Source organism: Halichoerus grypus, chromosome 2, assembly GCF_964656455.1.
Source record: "Halichoerus grypus chromosome 2, mHalGry1.hap1.1, whole genome shotgun sequence".
In the NCBI taxonomy this organism is placed as follows: domain Eukaryota; kingdom Metazoa; phylum Chordata; class Mammalia; order Carnivora; family Phocidae; genus Halichoerus; species Halichoerus grypus.
The window spans coordinates 81,194,615-81,211,447 of record NC_135713.1 but is presented as its reverse complement, the minus strand read 5'-3'; the positions used below and the strand labels follow the sequence as shown (position 1 = coordinate 81,211,447).

Genomic DNA, 16,833 nt, shown 5'->3' with positions numbered 1-16,833 from the left:
ACCAAAATTCAAGTCTTTTGTACTTCAAAAGACACCATTAAGAAAATTAAAAGACAAGCAACAGAGTGGGAGAAAATATTGCAAAATTTTATCTTATAAGGGACCTATATACAAAATAGTCAAAGAATCCTTTATATATGAGAAAACAAATAATCCAATCTCAAAAATGGGTAAAATTTTCAAAAATAAATTCCCATCAAAGAATATATATGAATGGCTAATAAGTATTATAAAAAGATGTTCAATATCACTGGTTTAGGAAATGCAAATTAAAACTACAATAAGAAGCAATTTCACACCTACTAGGTGGCTATGATAATTTTTTTTTAATAGATGATAATAGGGATGTCTGGCTGGCTCAGTCAGTAGAGATGCTCTTGATCTTGGGGTAATGAGTTTGAGCCCCATGTTGAGTAGAGATTACTTAAAAAAAAAAAGAAAAAGAAAATAGATGATAACAAATGTTGGCTAGGATGTGGAGAAACAGGCATCCTCACACTACTGGTAGGAATATAAAATGATGCAAACACTTTGGACAAAAGTCTAGAAGTCTCTTGTAAAAAGTTAAAAATAAATTTGCCAAATGACTGGGCAATTCTACTCTTAGGTATCTACCCAAAAGAAATGAAAACATACGCAAAGATTTACACATGAATTCTTTTAGCAGCATTATTCATATTCATAGTCAAAACCTGAAAAAAACTGAATGTCCAACAACTGATGAATGGAGAGACAAAATGTGGTATATCCATATAGTGGAATACTATTCATCAACAGAAAGAATAAATTACTAGTACATGCTTCAGCATACATGAACCTCAAAAATATTTTGCTAATTGAAAGAATGCCACCACAAGAAATCACATATTCTATGACTGATTTATATGAAATTTCCAGAAAAGGAAAATCTACGGAGACGGAAAAAATAGATTAATGTTGTCTGGGATAAGGGGGGCAGAATGAGGATTAACAGTTAATGGACATGAGGTTTCTTATTAGGGTGACAGAAATGTTCTAAAACTAATCAGTGGTGATGGCTACACAAAACTAAATTTACTAAAAAAAAAATCACCAAATTATATACTTGAAATGGATGAATTACATGATAAACAAAGTATGCCTCAAAGCTATATATACACATACATACATATATATACACATACATACATATATATGAAAGTCAAATCAGTAAATAACATCACAAAAACAACAGTGAAAACCAGAAAACAGTGAATGAGATCTTAAACATAATGACCAAAATTACTGCTAATCCTGAATTTTATACCCAGCAAAATATGGTTAAAGAATTAACAAAATAAAACAACTTTGTCAAAACAATAAAACAGAGCGTGTCATCAACAGATAGTCTCTAGAAGAAATGGTCAAGAATAAACTACTAGGAGCAGGAATGTATTCCAGATATAAGATCTAACATGGAAGAAGCAACAGCAAATACACTGCCAAATAGGTATTTGTACACAAATATAAAATATAAAAAATAGTAACATTAAAGTCTCAGGGATTAAAAAGTATACAAAACACAATAACAATGTGTCAGGAGGGGAAGAAATGGGGTTAAAAAGTTGTGAAATCTTTATATTATCCAAAAGGAGGTTAAACGTACTGATTAATTTTAGGCTACGATCATTATGTTTATTATTATTTCTAGAATCAATAAATGAACAGAAACAGACTGTAGAACTTCTAAATTAGAGGAAAAATTGAAAAATTTTAAATTATCAATTGTATTACTCAGGAACATCCAGAGAAACAGAACTAAAACCAACAGAATGGATGTATATGTTGATTCATGAAATTATGGAGGCTGACAAGTCCCAAGAGCTGCAGTAAGTAAACTGGAGACCCAGGAGAGAGCTGATGGTGTAGTTCCAATCCAAGCCCACAGGCCTGAGAACCAGAAAAGCCAAAAGTCTATTTCTTTTCTGAAAGCCAGCCGGCTTAAGACCCAGGAAAAGCTAAATGTGTCAGTTCTATGCAGATCTTTTTTTTTTTTTTTTTTTTAAGATTTTTTATTTATTTATTTAACAGAGATAGAGAGAGAGCATAAGTAGGCAGAGCGGCAGACAGAGGGAGAGGGAGAAGCAGGCTCTCTGCCGAGCAGGGAGCCCGATGCGGGGCTCGATCCCAGGACCCTGGGATCATGACCTGAGCTGAAGGCAGCCGCTTAACCAACTGAGCCACCCAGGCGCCCCTCTATGCAGATCTTCAACAGGTTAGACGAGGCTCACCCATATTGGGAGGGCAATCTGTTTTACTCAGTCTACCAATTCAAATGTTAATCTCATCCAGAAACACCCTCATGGACATACTCAGAATGTTTGACCAAAGAATGTTTGACCAAGTAGCTGGGTACCCTTCCAGCCCAGTGAAGTAGACACATAAAATTAATCATGATATCAATCCAAAGAAAGCAAGAAGGGAGAGTAAAATGGAAAACACATGTCAAATAGAAGATGTAAAGTAAAACAGCAAAGTCTACCACGTCAGTAAATACATTAAGTGTAAATAAATTTAAATTCCACTTGGAATCAGCTAGATGTCTAGGAGAAATAGATTAATTCAATCCACTCATTCACTAATATCTACTCTGTGTTATCTACTGTTTTAGGTACTTGGACATATTAATGAACAAAACAATCAGATTATAAAATAATAAATATTTTATATTCATTTTTGTCTATCTAGAATCTTTAAAAGACTGTGGTGATTTATAATTTAAAATATTTTTATACAACAGGTTAATTAAAAACTAAGGGAAGAGTTTAGCAACTAAATGAACAAACACAGGACATAATTACATGAGGAACCACAGATGAGAAAATTACTAAAAGTGAGTATTAATATTAACCATGAGCTTATGGGCAACCAAGACAAAAAGGGAAATGATATATTTTAATCATTTGGCAAAAGTTACATACGCTATGAAAGACAGAAACCTGTATTACATAAGCCCTAAATTACAATGAAAACATGGATCCTTATATATTAAGGAATATATAATTATATAGGTTGTCCCAAAAGATCCAGTAGCCTTGCTAAGTTTCATACAAAGACAAGCTGAGTAGGGTAAGAAAAAACTACTGGCTTCAGATTCAAACAGCATCTGAATAAAGTCTGAATCCTGTTCCATCACTTACTGCTTGTATAACCATGGGAAAGTCACTCTCTGAACAAGGGTTTCCTGATCTCTGAACATGGGTTTCCTGATCTCTAAAACAGAACTATGATTGAAGGAATTAGACATTTCATAAAGTATCTAGCATAAGTAAGTTCTTAACTTTAAAAGAATTTTTATTTATTATAATGACACATAATCAATAAACAAAAGGTCAATGTAAACTATGTTAACAATGATAGACTAGAGTCTCTACTTCTAGATTAAAGGACATGGTGCTTTATTTTTTTTTTATTACCATATAATTATTTTTAATGTCCAGCATTTGTAATACAAGGCCAGAGCTTTCTCCCCAACTCAAGTTTATAGATTTTTGATTGGCTTGTGAGGCCAATAGGGATATTTCTTCTTGTTTAATTAGGTTTCTGGGAAGATTTCATTCAGGTCCTCAATGATCATCTGATCAAATGGAATTATGTTCTTCATCTTCTCCAGCTCGTTCTTCATATTCCTCAATCCTGGCCTTTGAGAGAGACAAAAACTCAACACAACTTTTCACATCATCTTTTTGTTCAGCATGTACCTGAACAGTATATTTATCCTCTGGCACAGAAACTTCCGGGCATTAAACTTTTTCTCAAAGTCATCTACCAAGCCAGGCTTCACCACACTGGCTTTGTAGTAAGTCCAGTCAATAACAGGTGGATTCTCAGGGAGAGCAGCCAATATGGAGGTTAGGGTCTCATTATGGGATTTCAGGGAGTTAGGAAGGCCCTTCTGGTTGTGGGGTATGATCTCCCCAAAAGCTACCCAATCAATGGCCTTTAGAGCAAGTTTTCGCCCAGCTATCTTGAGATCCTTCACCAACCCTGGTGGCCCAGCAGGACATGGTGCCTTAAAAATAGTCAATTCCACAGTACCAATGAACTAAAATATGAAAAATTTCCAAAACTGTTCTTGGAAATCTCTAAAGAACAATATCAAAGTAATATGAATTATTTAATTAAAGAGAAAGTTGACAATTTTAGACCTTGAGATAGAAGGTTTATGTAATAAAAGTTTACATAAGGCAAACCAGTAAAATTGGGCTCTTATTAAATGGGTTTGTCTTTGGGTTAAAAACCACTTTTTGTCTCTTTCCTAAGCATTAACAATAATCAGTATACATGAAAGTAGAGTCCATTTGTAGTTTTGCATGCTGTTCTTTTCCAATACTAGCACTTAAAGAACATTCAATTAATAATTCTTAATAAGCAAATGGCTATCAGCTACTATCTCTGGAATTGAAAGTTTTCACTTCAAGGAAGTTGCCTAATATGTTCTGTGGCAACAGTCTGATAGCTTGACCCAGGCATTTTTGTGACTTATGACATAAATATTTTTTAAAAAGGCCAACTGTGATGTTTAATTTTATATGTCAACTTGGTTATATTTTATATAGTACCCAGTTATTTAACAAAACACTAATCCACGTGTTGTTATGAAAGTATTCTGTAGATGTTGCTACCATCTACCATCAGTTGACTTTAAAGAACAGACATTATCTTCAAAAATATGGGTGTGCCTCATCTCATAATTTGAAGGCTTTAAGAGCAAAACCTGATGGTTGTGGACAAGAAGATATTCTGCCTCCAGCCTGCAGCATTATCTCCTAGGTTTCCAGCCTGCCCTGCAGAATTTAGACTTGCCAGTCCGCACAAGTGGGTGAGCCACTTTCTTAAAATAGATCATAAATATACATGTGTATATGTATATGGTATATGTATCTTATTGGTTCTGTTTCTCTGGGGAACCCTGACTGATCCGCCAACAAAAGTGAATGTTTTTTGAGGCTTTAAAGTACTAAGAAGACATCAAAAGTAGAACACACCAAATGATACTATATATTGCTTTCAACCTTTAGTTTTAACTAAAACAAAATGCTTTTTCTTTGATATCAATCCTAGATTACAGATCCCAACCAACATATATCACATTTAACATTCATGTCCTTTGAGCCTTTTTGCATAATAACATAGAGATTTCTCAGAATCAAAACTATGTATCATTAGGGCGCCTGGGTGGCTCAGTTGGTTAAGCGACTGCCTTCAGCTCAGGTCATGATCCTGGAGTCCCGGGATCGAGTCCCGCATCGGGCTCCCTGCTCGGCGGGGAGTCTGCTTCTCCCTCTGACCTTCCCCCCTCTAATGTGCTCTCTCTCTCTCTCACTCTCTCAAATAAATGAATAAAATCTTTAAAAAAAAAAAAACTATGTATCATTAAATCCAATTAAAAAGAGATTCTAAAACAGAATTCTTTAAAGATTATCCATAACATCAACAACACAGACAACTGAAATCATATAGAATGTACTTATGCCATATTAGTAATAAAAACTAAGATAGCATAATTGTGTACTCCATACCTATAAATCTGTAGTTCCACCTGTTAGCATATGCCTAAGGAAGAGAAATAGCTTATCAAATCCAGGCAAATGAAGGATTTAACCAAAAATACCCAATACTTTTTACTTATTTATTTATCTTTAGAGTTTATTTTTAAGTAATCTCTACACCCAACACGGGGCTTGAACTCACAATCCCGAGATCAAGAGTTGCATGCTCTATCAACTGAGCCAGCCAGGTGCACCTCTAATACTATTTAAAAACTCACTTCGTGGGGCGCCTGGGTGGCTCAGTCGTTAAGCGTCTGCCTTCGGCTCATGTCATGATCCCAGGGTCCTGGGATCGAGCCCCGCATCGGGCTCCCTGCTCTGCGGGAAGCCTGCTTCTCCCTCTCCCACTCCCCCTGCTTGTGTTCCCTCTCTCGCTGTGTCTCTCTCTGTCAAATAAATAAAATCTTTTTTAAAAATAAATAAATAAATAAATAAATAATAAAAACTCACTTCATATCACCAAAATAGAAAATATCATTTTTAGCATAAAAACTAGAATAGGTACACCAATGTAATGTTGATATTGAGAAATGCAGTATATTTATGTAACCTGAGACACGTGGACCATGTTACAAAAGTGCTCATTTTATTGTCATGTATATTTTGCGGGGTAAGGGAGGGAGAATAAATATCAAGTGTTAAAGTATAAACTGTGGAACACAAGCCTTTGGCTGATTTTATTTATCCTGGACATTTTAACCCCTTTATACACTTACTGAGAAAGACAAATACCAGAAATTCCTTCTTGAATATTTTCCTTCAGTTTTTCCATAATCTCCAGATACTCCCATTCCCTCTCACAATGATTATCCTAATGCTAAATTGTTCAAAGGAAGCAATTAAGGGAAGCAATCAGGTTGTACATCACAAAATGGAGACAATCTAGCAATTTCTTTTATTTAAACATAAAAAAATGATCAAAAAAATTCAGTACATTTCTGTGGCCTGAAAACCTATTTTTTGTCTCCTCCTTTCTACCCTTGTCTTCTTCTATTCCCAAGTCCTATTGCCCGGTCATAGCAACAAAAGCCCATTTTATCATATATTACCACCTCAATCCATGTGAAGAAATAATGCTGCTCCAAATGTACAGCTATGTCGAAGAAGTAAAAAGCATCAAGCCAGCCTGGAAAATGGCAGCATTTTATGACCCCAGTTTAGTTTATGGTCATTTCACAAAATCTACTGAAGTTATAAAAGACTTAAAGTTTTTTCTGTAATTAATAAATTGATCCTCTGTCTCTCCATTTCTAATTCCTTAATTCCAATTCTACCAGGATGGTTTATATTGCTAAAAACATCTATGGAGGATTAATATTTTGGTCATAATTGTTAAATGGATGTAATAATTGATTATATATATAATTCACTGCCTAATCAGAAATAAAATTTTAATCCCATAAAAGATGTTTAATAGCAATTTTATAGTTAAAATAATTAATGGTTAGGGGATTAAAAATTAAATTTCAAGGTGGCTAAAGCATAAATTCAAAAACTTTAGACAATTTTAAAGAGAACAAAACAGTAAAAAGCTTATAATCGTGTTTCTAAAATTATGTGTAATTACACATTGCTATTCTACATTTTCATATAAATTAATATAGTAGATCGATATCATTCAAAAAAATTTTTGTAAAACATTTTTAAAGACAATGTAAGGGCAATAAAACAATTTTTACAACTGAATAGCCATAAAACAATTTTTAGTTATAATATAAAGAAATCTTATTCATAAAAGAAAACAAAGAAAGTAAGTTAAAGCCACTGGAATGCTGAAATACTAAGTACTCTCCTTTTACATAGGGAAAAAGTATGGCAGTACAATTCTGTGACTGTTATGAAAGCTTCCACTAACTTTGATGATTTTGTCTTCATAAGAAACAAAGAATTGCTTTTACCTATGTAAAAAATTACATATGTAATTTTTATTATTAGTAAGAGGACCTCATAACACTGTTAAACAAATGGCTCTACATTCCCATGCCTGACAATTTTCAACGAAGGAACCTCACTTTTGCTAAGGCAATGACTGAATTCTGCACAGGATTCTCAAATTTTGAATATATCACATTAAGAAACACCCATTTTATTTTCAATTGCTTGAGTGGATGGGATTAAAGCAAATGCAGTTGTACTACAGGAATTTTCTGCCACTCAACTGCCAGTGAAGTAATGCATAAAGGATTATTATTAAGTCAAAAGAGAAGAGAATGCATTTGAAAGCAGAATTTACCCCCCTGATTAAGTTTTATGAATGGAAAGATCAAGATTCAGGTCACTATGGACCCTTTTCCCAACTCAAAAAGAGACCCTCTTTATTAATAACCATTAAAATGTTCCACATTTTAAAGTATGCAACATCATGGCCTCATTACAAATTAGGTATTTAGGAAAAACTACATTCCCTTCAAAGAAAAATGTTAAAAATATACAATTCCTTCATCACTCATTTTTAAATACTAAGGAAAGATATGCAACTGTTTTTGTAACCTAGGCTCAAGCAACTGCCCAAGAAGCCTACAGAACTGATATCAATAGGAGTTTTATGCCTAACGGAAAATCAGTCTACAGATTTATCTTAATCTGAAAAATAATGTCATCACTGTGAATTCCACCTTGAGATACAAAAGTAGGGATTACATTGTGTTGTTAAAATGTTAGCAACTGCATTTCATTTTTTGAAAAGACAGTATAGTTTTCTTAAAGAGTTGATTATATCTCTTATCACTGTTATAAGAATTTGATATATCACAAAGCATAAGAGTTACAGCATGTGCCAACTATCAACCAGAAAAAATGAACCTGATTCATAATTCACTTTGAGAATGTCTAGTTAGTCAATCAAGTGATTTGTAATCATGAAGAATGCCAGAAATGTAGTGAATAATGAGCTAGTGTAAAATCCCTGGATTTTTTTAGTATTCTTATTTCATTATGTGACTTTTATTGCCATTTTTGATCACTGTTTCTCAGCAGCACACATATTTACTTACAAGTTTCTGACTACTAAATAGGCTTAAAGGATATACAACTTGAATGACCAGAGTATTTAATGTCTTCCTACAAAATTAAAAGTCTTACTGTTTAGAGCTTGAGCAAAGAGATTTAATTCTGTTCAAACCCCCTGACACTCCCCTAATAATATAAATTATTTAGTGACTATGCTATTTCAACATAGCAAATTTTAATTCAGTATATTTTCTTAAGTTGTTTCTATATAGCCTAAAACAAAGAAACTCACTTAACAGAATATAGTTAATATCAGAAGCCTTAAGCTTCCTTTTACTATCTTCATAGTATAATATTTCCTTAGTTAAAACTAATGTAAGCTGATGGCCAAAGAACATTTGACCTCAAATAAACAAAATATAAACCAACTTGAAGTTTGGCATATTACTAAAGGAGTAATATGATACATGAGTGTTTTTCTTTGTTTTTAAGATTTTATTTATTTATTTGTCAGAGAGAGAGCACAAGCAGGGGGAGTGGCAGGCAGAGCAGGGCAACGGGAGAAGCAGCCTCCCTCCCGACCAAGGAGCCCGACACAGGACCTAATCCCAGGACCCTGGGATCATGACCCAAGCCGAAGGTAAAGGCTTAATAGACTGAGCCACCCAGGCGTCCCCATTAGTGTTTTTCTAAATGTAAAACCACTAACCTATGTTAGAATTTGTCATTCTGATAATACTGGCCATTATAACCTTTTTAATCAGGATTCCATAATGTAAGAGTTACAGTTGCAAAGCAAATGGAACTTTAAGTGTAATAACAAGTAGGCTCATTCCTTGATGTATTTTTCACTATTTTTTAAGCAGAAGGGTCCTTTTCCAACTTTAGACTGATTATAACACCAAAGCACATGTGGATCTCCTTAAAGGAAGTGATAGAGTCTTTAAGTCAAGACCTATATTATTAAAATATATTATTCATGAAAAAATTCAACCATTGAAATTTTGTGGGTAAATTTTCAATAATAAATGGTTAGTTGTCCAAGATAACAGAACTCCAGACATACACTACACTGACTGTAAGAAGCTAGTATGACTACCATCAGACCTCAGGAAAGATACTGTTTTTAACACTGAATTTTCCCTAATAAGTGTAGTAGCACTCCACCTTGGAAGGCACATTATCACCATTATCATACCAACTGTGAGGATAATCTTTTCTTTCCTTTATAATTTAACCATTTGTTTATTCATCCATTTAGCAAATGCTTATTAAGCATCTATATGTACCAGGTATTATGCTAAAAACTGGGGACATAAAAATGAATTAGACACATAGCCTTTGTACTTGCCATTAAGAAATCTACAGTCTATCTACAGTCTAGTTAGAAAAAGACATATAAATACATAAGTGCAATAAAATATAAAGGTATATAAATATAAAATATAAGGTTCTAGAATAGAAGTATACACTAGAAAGGCTCAAAGAAGATAAGGTTCAATGTCAGTAGTTAGGAAAGGTCAGTAGTTAGGAAAGCCTTAAAGAGAAACAAACCTGAATCTTGAATGAAAAGTTGGTACTCAACAGGAACAGAGAAAAGATCATAATGGTAAGAAGAAAAGTATTAATGAAGACAAAAGTGCTGAATACCTAATCATGATAGGATAACTACAAGGTATTCAGGGTTTTTTGGGGGGGAGGGGGATAAGATTTAATTATTAAGAGAGAGAAAGAGAGAGAGCAAGCATGAGAGCATGAGGGGGTGTGGGAGAGGGAGAGAGAGAATCTCAAGCAGACTCCCTGCTGAGTGTGGAATACCAGCCCCGATCTCACAACCCTGAGATCATGACCTGAGCCAAAATCAAGAGTCAGCCCCTTAAACAACTGAGCTATCCAAGCACCCCCAAGCTATTCATTTTAACTGAGGTAGACATGTAAGGAGTACACAAGACACTGGTTGGTAAGGAAGAGGACTGCTGGAGGTAAGCTTGAAGCAATATGCAATGGCCCACTAACAAAAGACCTTGCATGTATGCTAAAGACAACACCATCTGCATCCTAAAGTCCTTCAATGGTTTCTGTCTGTAAAAAAAAAAAAAAAGAAAAGAAAAAAAATCCATAATGTCTACACAATTTAGGCATTTAGCTTTCCTCAACAACGGTCAAACTAACATTTCACAACTTATTACACATCTGTGAGAGAACTAATATCATTTTAGCCTACCTGTTTTATATGCATACGTAAATAATCCCCCAGAACAAGGGTCTCAGCCTCTAGCAAACTTATATATTAAACAGCAATTCTACCACCTGAAGAGTGGGGCAGACACTAAAGATTCACCAAGTTTTCCCAAGGAAGCATCATGCAGCATACACACACAACATTAAGTATACGTAATATACTGACAGATTGTCAAAAGTTATGTCCACATAGGGGCACCTGGGTGGTACAGTGGGATGAGCACCCGACTCTTGGTTTCAGCTCAGATTGTGATCTCAGGGTTGTGAGATCAAGCCCCATGTGGAGCTCTACCTTTAGCACGGAGTAGGCCTGAGACTATCTCTGCCCCTCCCCCTGCCCTGCCCCAGCAAGCACATGCTCTAACATAAATCAGTAAATCTTTTTTTAAAATGTTATGTTCACATAAAGTCACAAAAGCAAATGTTTCAGTCAGATACATTTTGGTGTACCTCAGTCAGTAGTACAAAATCACTGTGAACTAGGCTGACTGCCCCAAAAGTGAAGCAGCCCATTCTCAAGTTGCACATGTAAACCTTTCATGCAGCTTAACACCACACTTATAAACAGGAGCTTTGAACAGAAGCTCTGAGGTCACATAGTTGAAATCCTGGGTCAGTCACTGGTCAGTGCAAATTATTGAACTCTGAGTCTTAGTTTCCTTGTCTATAAACCTGGGATAATCATTCCTACCCCACATAACTGTTACAAAGACATAACGATATAAAAAGCACTCAGAATAGAGCTGAGCAAATTATTAATTTTAACTAATTTTACTAATTTAATTAATAACAATTATATATAATAATTATAATTATTAAATATTTAACAAGTAGTATTTATAACTACAATATAAATTATTCTAGTTAAGACAAATTCAAGTTTGGACACTAAATAACTTTGACTTGCACTATAATGTTAAATTTCCAAAGTCTAATCCAACTGAAAATGTTTGAGGTAGGCTTAACGTGAAAATAATAATACTGAGACAAATCATCTTAAAATAATGTTTTCAAGAAATAAGATTTTTAAAAACACACTGAGTTATGGGGTGCTTGGGTGGATCAGTTGGTTAAGCGTCTGCCTTCAGCTCAGGTCATGATCCCAGAGTCCCAGGATCAAGACCCGCATTGGGCTCCGGGCTCAATGGGGAGTCTGCTTCTCCCTCTGTCCCTCCCCCTGCTTGTGCTCTCTCACTCTCTCTCTCTCAAATAAATAAAATCCTTAAAAAAAAAAAAAACCCACACTGAGTTATACTTAATAATTACTTATGAGGCATGGGAAGAGAAAGCCCAATCTTACTACAGAAATATTTGAGCCTTTTTGAGGAAAAAAAAATTGTACAATCAAACTTTTTCATTGAATATAGTGCCATCTTATTCCTTTTTTTTATTTCATGGCCTCTTACAAGCCATTTAGTATAGATGGTAAGGCTGGTTATAATGGAACATCATACCTGTAAAGATCCTCTCCCTACAGTTAGACCTTTCTTTTGAAGTCAGTGAGCATCAGCCCCACCAGTCTTTGACCTTGGGATTTGTTTATGCCTCAAAAGAAGAAAAATTAAAAGATAATGATAACATTGAAAAAAGAGGGTTACTAGTAAAGCAAGACTGTAAAAGAAAATGGACTTTGACAACCTGACAATGGAGATAATTCAAGTGAAAACAACTTGAATAAAGAGGGCCAAAGCAACATCAGCAACTGTATCAAGTTACTTATATGTAATGTTATACAAACACACACACATATATATACACATATTTCATGGTTAGGTAGGGCTGGGTCAAGTCACAAATGTAATGAGTAAAGTAAAATGAAGTGATGATTAATAAATATGCACTAAATGATATTGAACTGAACTACGGATTGCTATTAGATACCCTACTACTTCTTGTAATAATATTAAACATGTATAGTCATCCACTATATCTCTGGGACAGCAAGCCTGTGGCAAGCATTAACATTGGCTACCATTTCAAAGACCAAATAATGTATTTGAAAACAGAAGAATATCTTTACATTGACACTGCAGTTATATGAAATTTCCTGAAATTCGTAATATATTTTAAAATAAATATGTAACATGTGATTCTGATCTAGCCAATACTCAAATAAAAGTCATGAATTATAACTTAGCTAGCATGTATTATATGGAAATAATAACAGAGGTGAGAAAGAATAACTAAATTGGGGTGTGTGGCTGGCTCACTTGGGAGAGCATGTGACTCTCGACCTCGGGGTCATGAGTTCGAGCCCCACATTGGGTGTAGTGATTACTTAAAAATAAATAAACATTTAAAAGAAAGGAAGGGAGAGACCCAAACTACTTTTAGGTATATTCATAAACACCAAATTATTACTTCCATCTCTTTTCATTGTCAGGTTGATTTCTGTGTGGATCTTTACACTCAAATAATAAAGCATGACAGCTCAACATCCCATAAAACAAAGTTCAAACCAAACTGTTGTTTGATAACCCTGAAAACATCAAATAACACTAGCATGATCTTCCCTGTGTGAAGATGACACTAACTCACCTTCAACAGAGATGAGCTTCAAGTTGTTTTTCCACAATGGAGATGAACTTGTTCATCTGGCCAACTCTCTTGCCAAAGCTCCCTGGTGAACAACATCTTACATCTGCAAGATGAGTGTTACCAGTGGTCACAGAAAATAAAAAATAAAATAATTAATATACAAATGAAACCTATGCCTTGGTCCCAAATCACTGTTTTAATGAACTAAAAATAAGGTCAAAGAAATACATAAATGTTATAATACTTACATACAAAACTGTACGTGTATTTACTGATAGATCACTATATTCTATATATCACTGACCTAAAAAAACAAATAGAGCCTGACCTCTATCCCTAAGTAAAAATGTTCTCAGCTATCTTACCTAAAACAAAGATTGCTTCTGACATATAAAATCAAAAGTGTATAATGAAAATGCTCAAAACATGAAAGCATGCCAACTTTACATCCCTCATCAACAGTAGCAATAACTGAGGAAATTAAGGAATATTTTTGTTAATGTTAGCAACATTCTCAATAACATTAAATGCAGCATGACTACAGCCAAAATTACTTTGACATTTCCCAGAATTCTGAAAAATATTTCTATTTTTTATGAAAAAAATACTTTCGTTACTAGCTACAGTGTTTATTCATGTTAATACAGACAGAGGTTTGTAATTAAATATTCCTGATATGGAATTTTATCGATTGCCAGTTGAATCTGGTTAAACATTACCTGAAGATACAGTTTTTAAGTAGAAGTAAAGTTGATGTTATGTGCTTCTTTATCATTTAAGGAAATAAAAATTAGATTAATATCTATTAAAAATCAGTAAGGAACTATTCACAACTAGATACAATTCAAACAAAATCACAATGCTAAGTATCTATGATAAGTAAGGCATTCACTATTCAGGGGTTCTGTGAGCAGGTATAAGAATAACAAGGCATTATCAACAATCTCAAAGAAATCACAATATCGGTTTAATTGAAACATTCCACTTCCAGTTCTACATAATTGTTTACTCTAAGAAACAGTTAAATTCTAACCTAGACCTCTGCTAGAACAGGAAGGATGAAGTAGAAAAGCATAGCATCATACCAGAGCATGGTAGCTACCACAGGGATGAGGCTCTGGGGCTCCTCTTTCAAGGGAATATAAAGAAGTTCCAATAGAAATGTTGAGAACATCTGCTACAACCCATGATGTAGGCCCACTGCCACCTGTAAACAAATAAACTTTGTTAATTTAAAGGCACTATACAAATGTTTCCAGTCACAATTCTGTTTTAATGGGTTATTCTTCTTAACAACTCTTCACTATATTTCTTACCATAATTCCCTAACAACTCACCAAAATTGGAAGTCCTCCATTAGGCTGCAAACTCTTAAAGGTCCTCTTCATTTTAGTTTCCCAATTCCACAATGCCCAGCAGAATAACTTACAAATTGTAAATGCTTAGTAACTGTTTGATAAGTTGAAATGAACTAGTCAACTTACTCCCTTACCTGTCACTCCAAAAATTATCACTTATTCTAGCTATATTCACTATTACTGGCAGAATAGTATTAGATGAAAAGACAAGATTATTTATTCAGCAAACATTTTCCTCAAACATCGACTAGGTACCATGCTAAGTGCTACAGATACTAGTATAAATAACACATGATCCTTGCCCATTCATAACTCAGTCTATTAAGAAAGATAAAGATGCTGGAATATGACTATACATTAGAAAAAATTAGGAATTATTAATTTTTTAAGTGTGCTCATGGTATTGTGATTATGTAAGAGAACATAAGATTATGTTCTTATTGGGAGATGTGTGTTATAATATTTATGGATGAAGTAGCACAAGATCTGTACCTACTTTCAAGTGGATCAAACTAAATCTGTGTGTGTGTATATATACGTAAATATACATATACATATATATTTATAACTGTTGACTCTAAATGGTGGAAATATGGGTGTTCATGTTACTTTTTCTGGTATTTAAAATTTTTCACAATAAAAGTGTAGACAAATAAAAAAAAAGAAAGATAAAGACGGTGAACTCTGAAAACTAAAACACTGATGAAAGTAATTGAAGATGACACAAAGAAATGGAAAGACATTCTATGCTCATGGATTGGAAGAACAAATATTGCTAAATGTCTGTATTACTCAAAGGAATCTACACATTTAATGCAATCCCTATCAAAATACCATCAGCATTTTTCACCGAGCTCGAACAAACATTCCTAAAATTTGTACAGAACCACAAAAGACCCCAGATAGCCAAAGGAATCTTGAAAAAGAAAAGCAAAGTTGGAGGCATCACAATTCAAGTTATATTACAAAGCTGTAGTGATCAAGACACTTTGGTACTGGCACAAAAACAGACACATTGATCAATGGATCAGACTAGAGAACCCAGAAATGGACCCTCAACTCTATGGTCAACTAATCTTCAACAAAGCAGAAAAGAATATCCAATGGGAAAAAGACAGTCTCTTCAACAAATGGTTGGACAGCAACATGCAGAAGAATGAAACTGGACCACTTTCATACACCATACACAAAAATAAATTCAAAATGGATTAAAGACCTAAATGTGAGACAGGAAACCATCAAAATCCTATAGAACACAGGCAGCAACCTCTTTGACATTGGCTGTAGCAACTTCTTACTAGATACATCTTCTGAGGCTAGGGAAACAAAAGCAAAAGTGAACTATTGGGACTTCATTAAGATAAAAAAAACTTCTGCACAGTGAAGAAAACAACCAACAGAACTAAAAGGCAACCTTTGGAATGGGAGAAGATATTTGCAAATGACGTATCTGATAAAGGGTTAGTAAACAAAATCTAGAAAGAACTTATCAAACTCGGGGCACCTGGGTGGCTCAGTTGGTTAAGCATCTGCCTTTGGCTCACGTCATGATCTCAGGATCTTGGGATCAAGCCCCGCTTCGGGCTCCCTGCTCGGAGTGGGGAGTCTGCTTCTCCCTCCGCCTGCCACAGCCCCTGCTTGTGTGCTCTCTCTCTGTCAAATAAATAAATAAAATCTTCAAAGAAAAAAAAAAGAGCTTACCAAATTCAATACCCAAAGAACAAATAATCCAGTTAAGAAATGGGTAGAAGACATGAACAGACATTTCTCCAAAGAAGACATACAGATGGCTAACAGACACATGAAAGGATGCTCAACATCACTCATCATCAGGGAAATACAAATCAAAACTACAAAGAGATACCACCTCACACCTGTCAGAATGGCTAAAATGAACAACATAGGAAACAACAGACACTGGCGAGATGCAGAAAGGGGAACTGTCTTACACTGTTGGTGGGAATACAAACTGGTGCAGCCACTCTGGAAAACAGTATGGAGGTTCCTCAAAAAGTTAAAAATAGAACTATCCTACAACCCAACAATTGCATTACTAGGTATTTACCCAAAGGATATAAAAATACTGATTTGAAGAAACAAATCTACCCCAATGTTTACAGCAGTATTATCAACAACAGCCAGATTATGGAAAGAACCCAACTGTCCACTGACTGATA

General features: G+C 34.5%; 1 long non-coding RNA gene and 1 pseudogene across 15 annotated transcripts in view; both read right to left on the bottom strand.

Annotated features, from left to right (window-relative positions):
- Positions 1-16,833, bottom strand: part of LOC118536848 (uncharacterized) — a 661,957-nt gene that overhangs the window by 620,792 nt on the left and 24,332 nt on the right. For 12 of the 15 annotated variants that reach the window (XR_013445694.1, XR_013445698.1, XR_013445706.1 and 9 more), the window contains exons 4-5: positions 14,384-14,505; positions 13,299-13,401 (exon numbers count right to left, since the gene is read on the bottom strand). This is a non-coding gene — a long non-coding RNA (uncharacterized LOC118536848). Of the gene's footprint in view, positions 1-5,540; positions 5,575-12,214; positions 12,306-13,298; positions 13,402-14,383; positions 14,506-16,833 lie in introns of all 15 variants that reach the window. The other 3 variants (XR_013445703.1, XR_013445702.1, XR_013445705.1) reach the window with 3 other exon arrangements.
- Positions 3,038-4,646, bottom strand: LOC144381039 (ATP synthase peripheral stalk subunit d, mitochondrial-like; annotated as a pseudogene).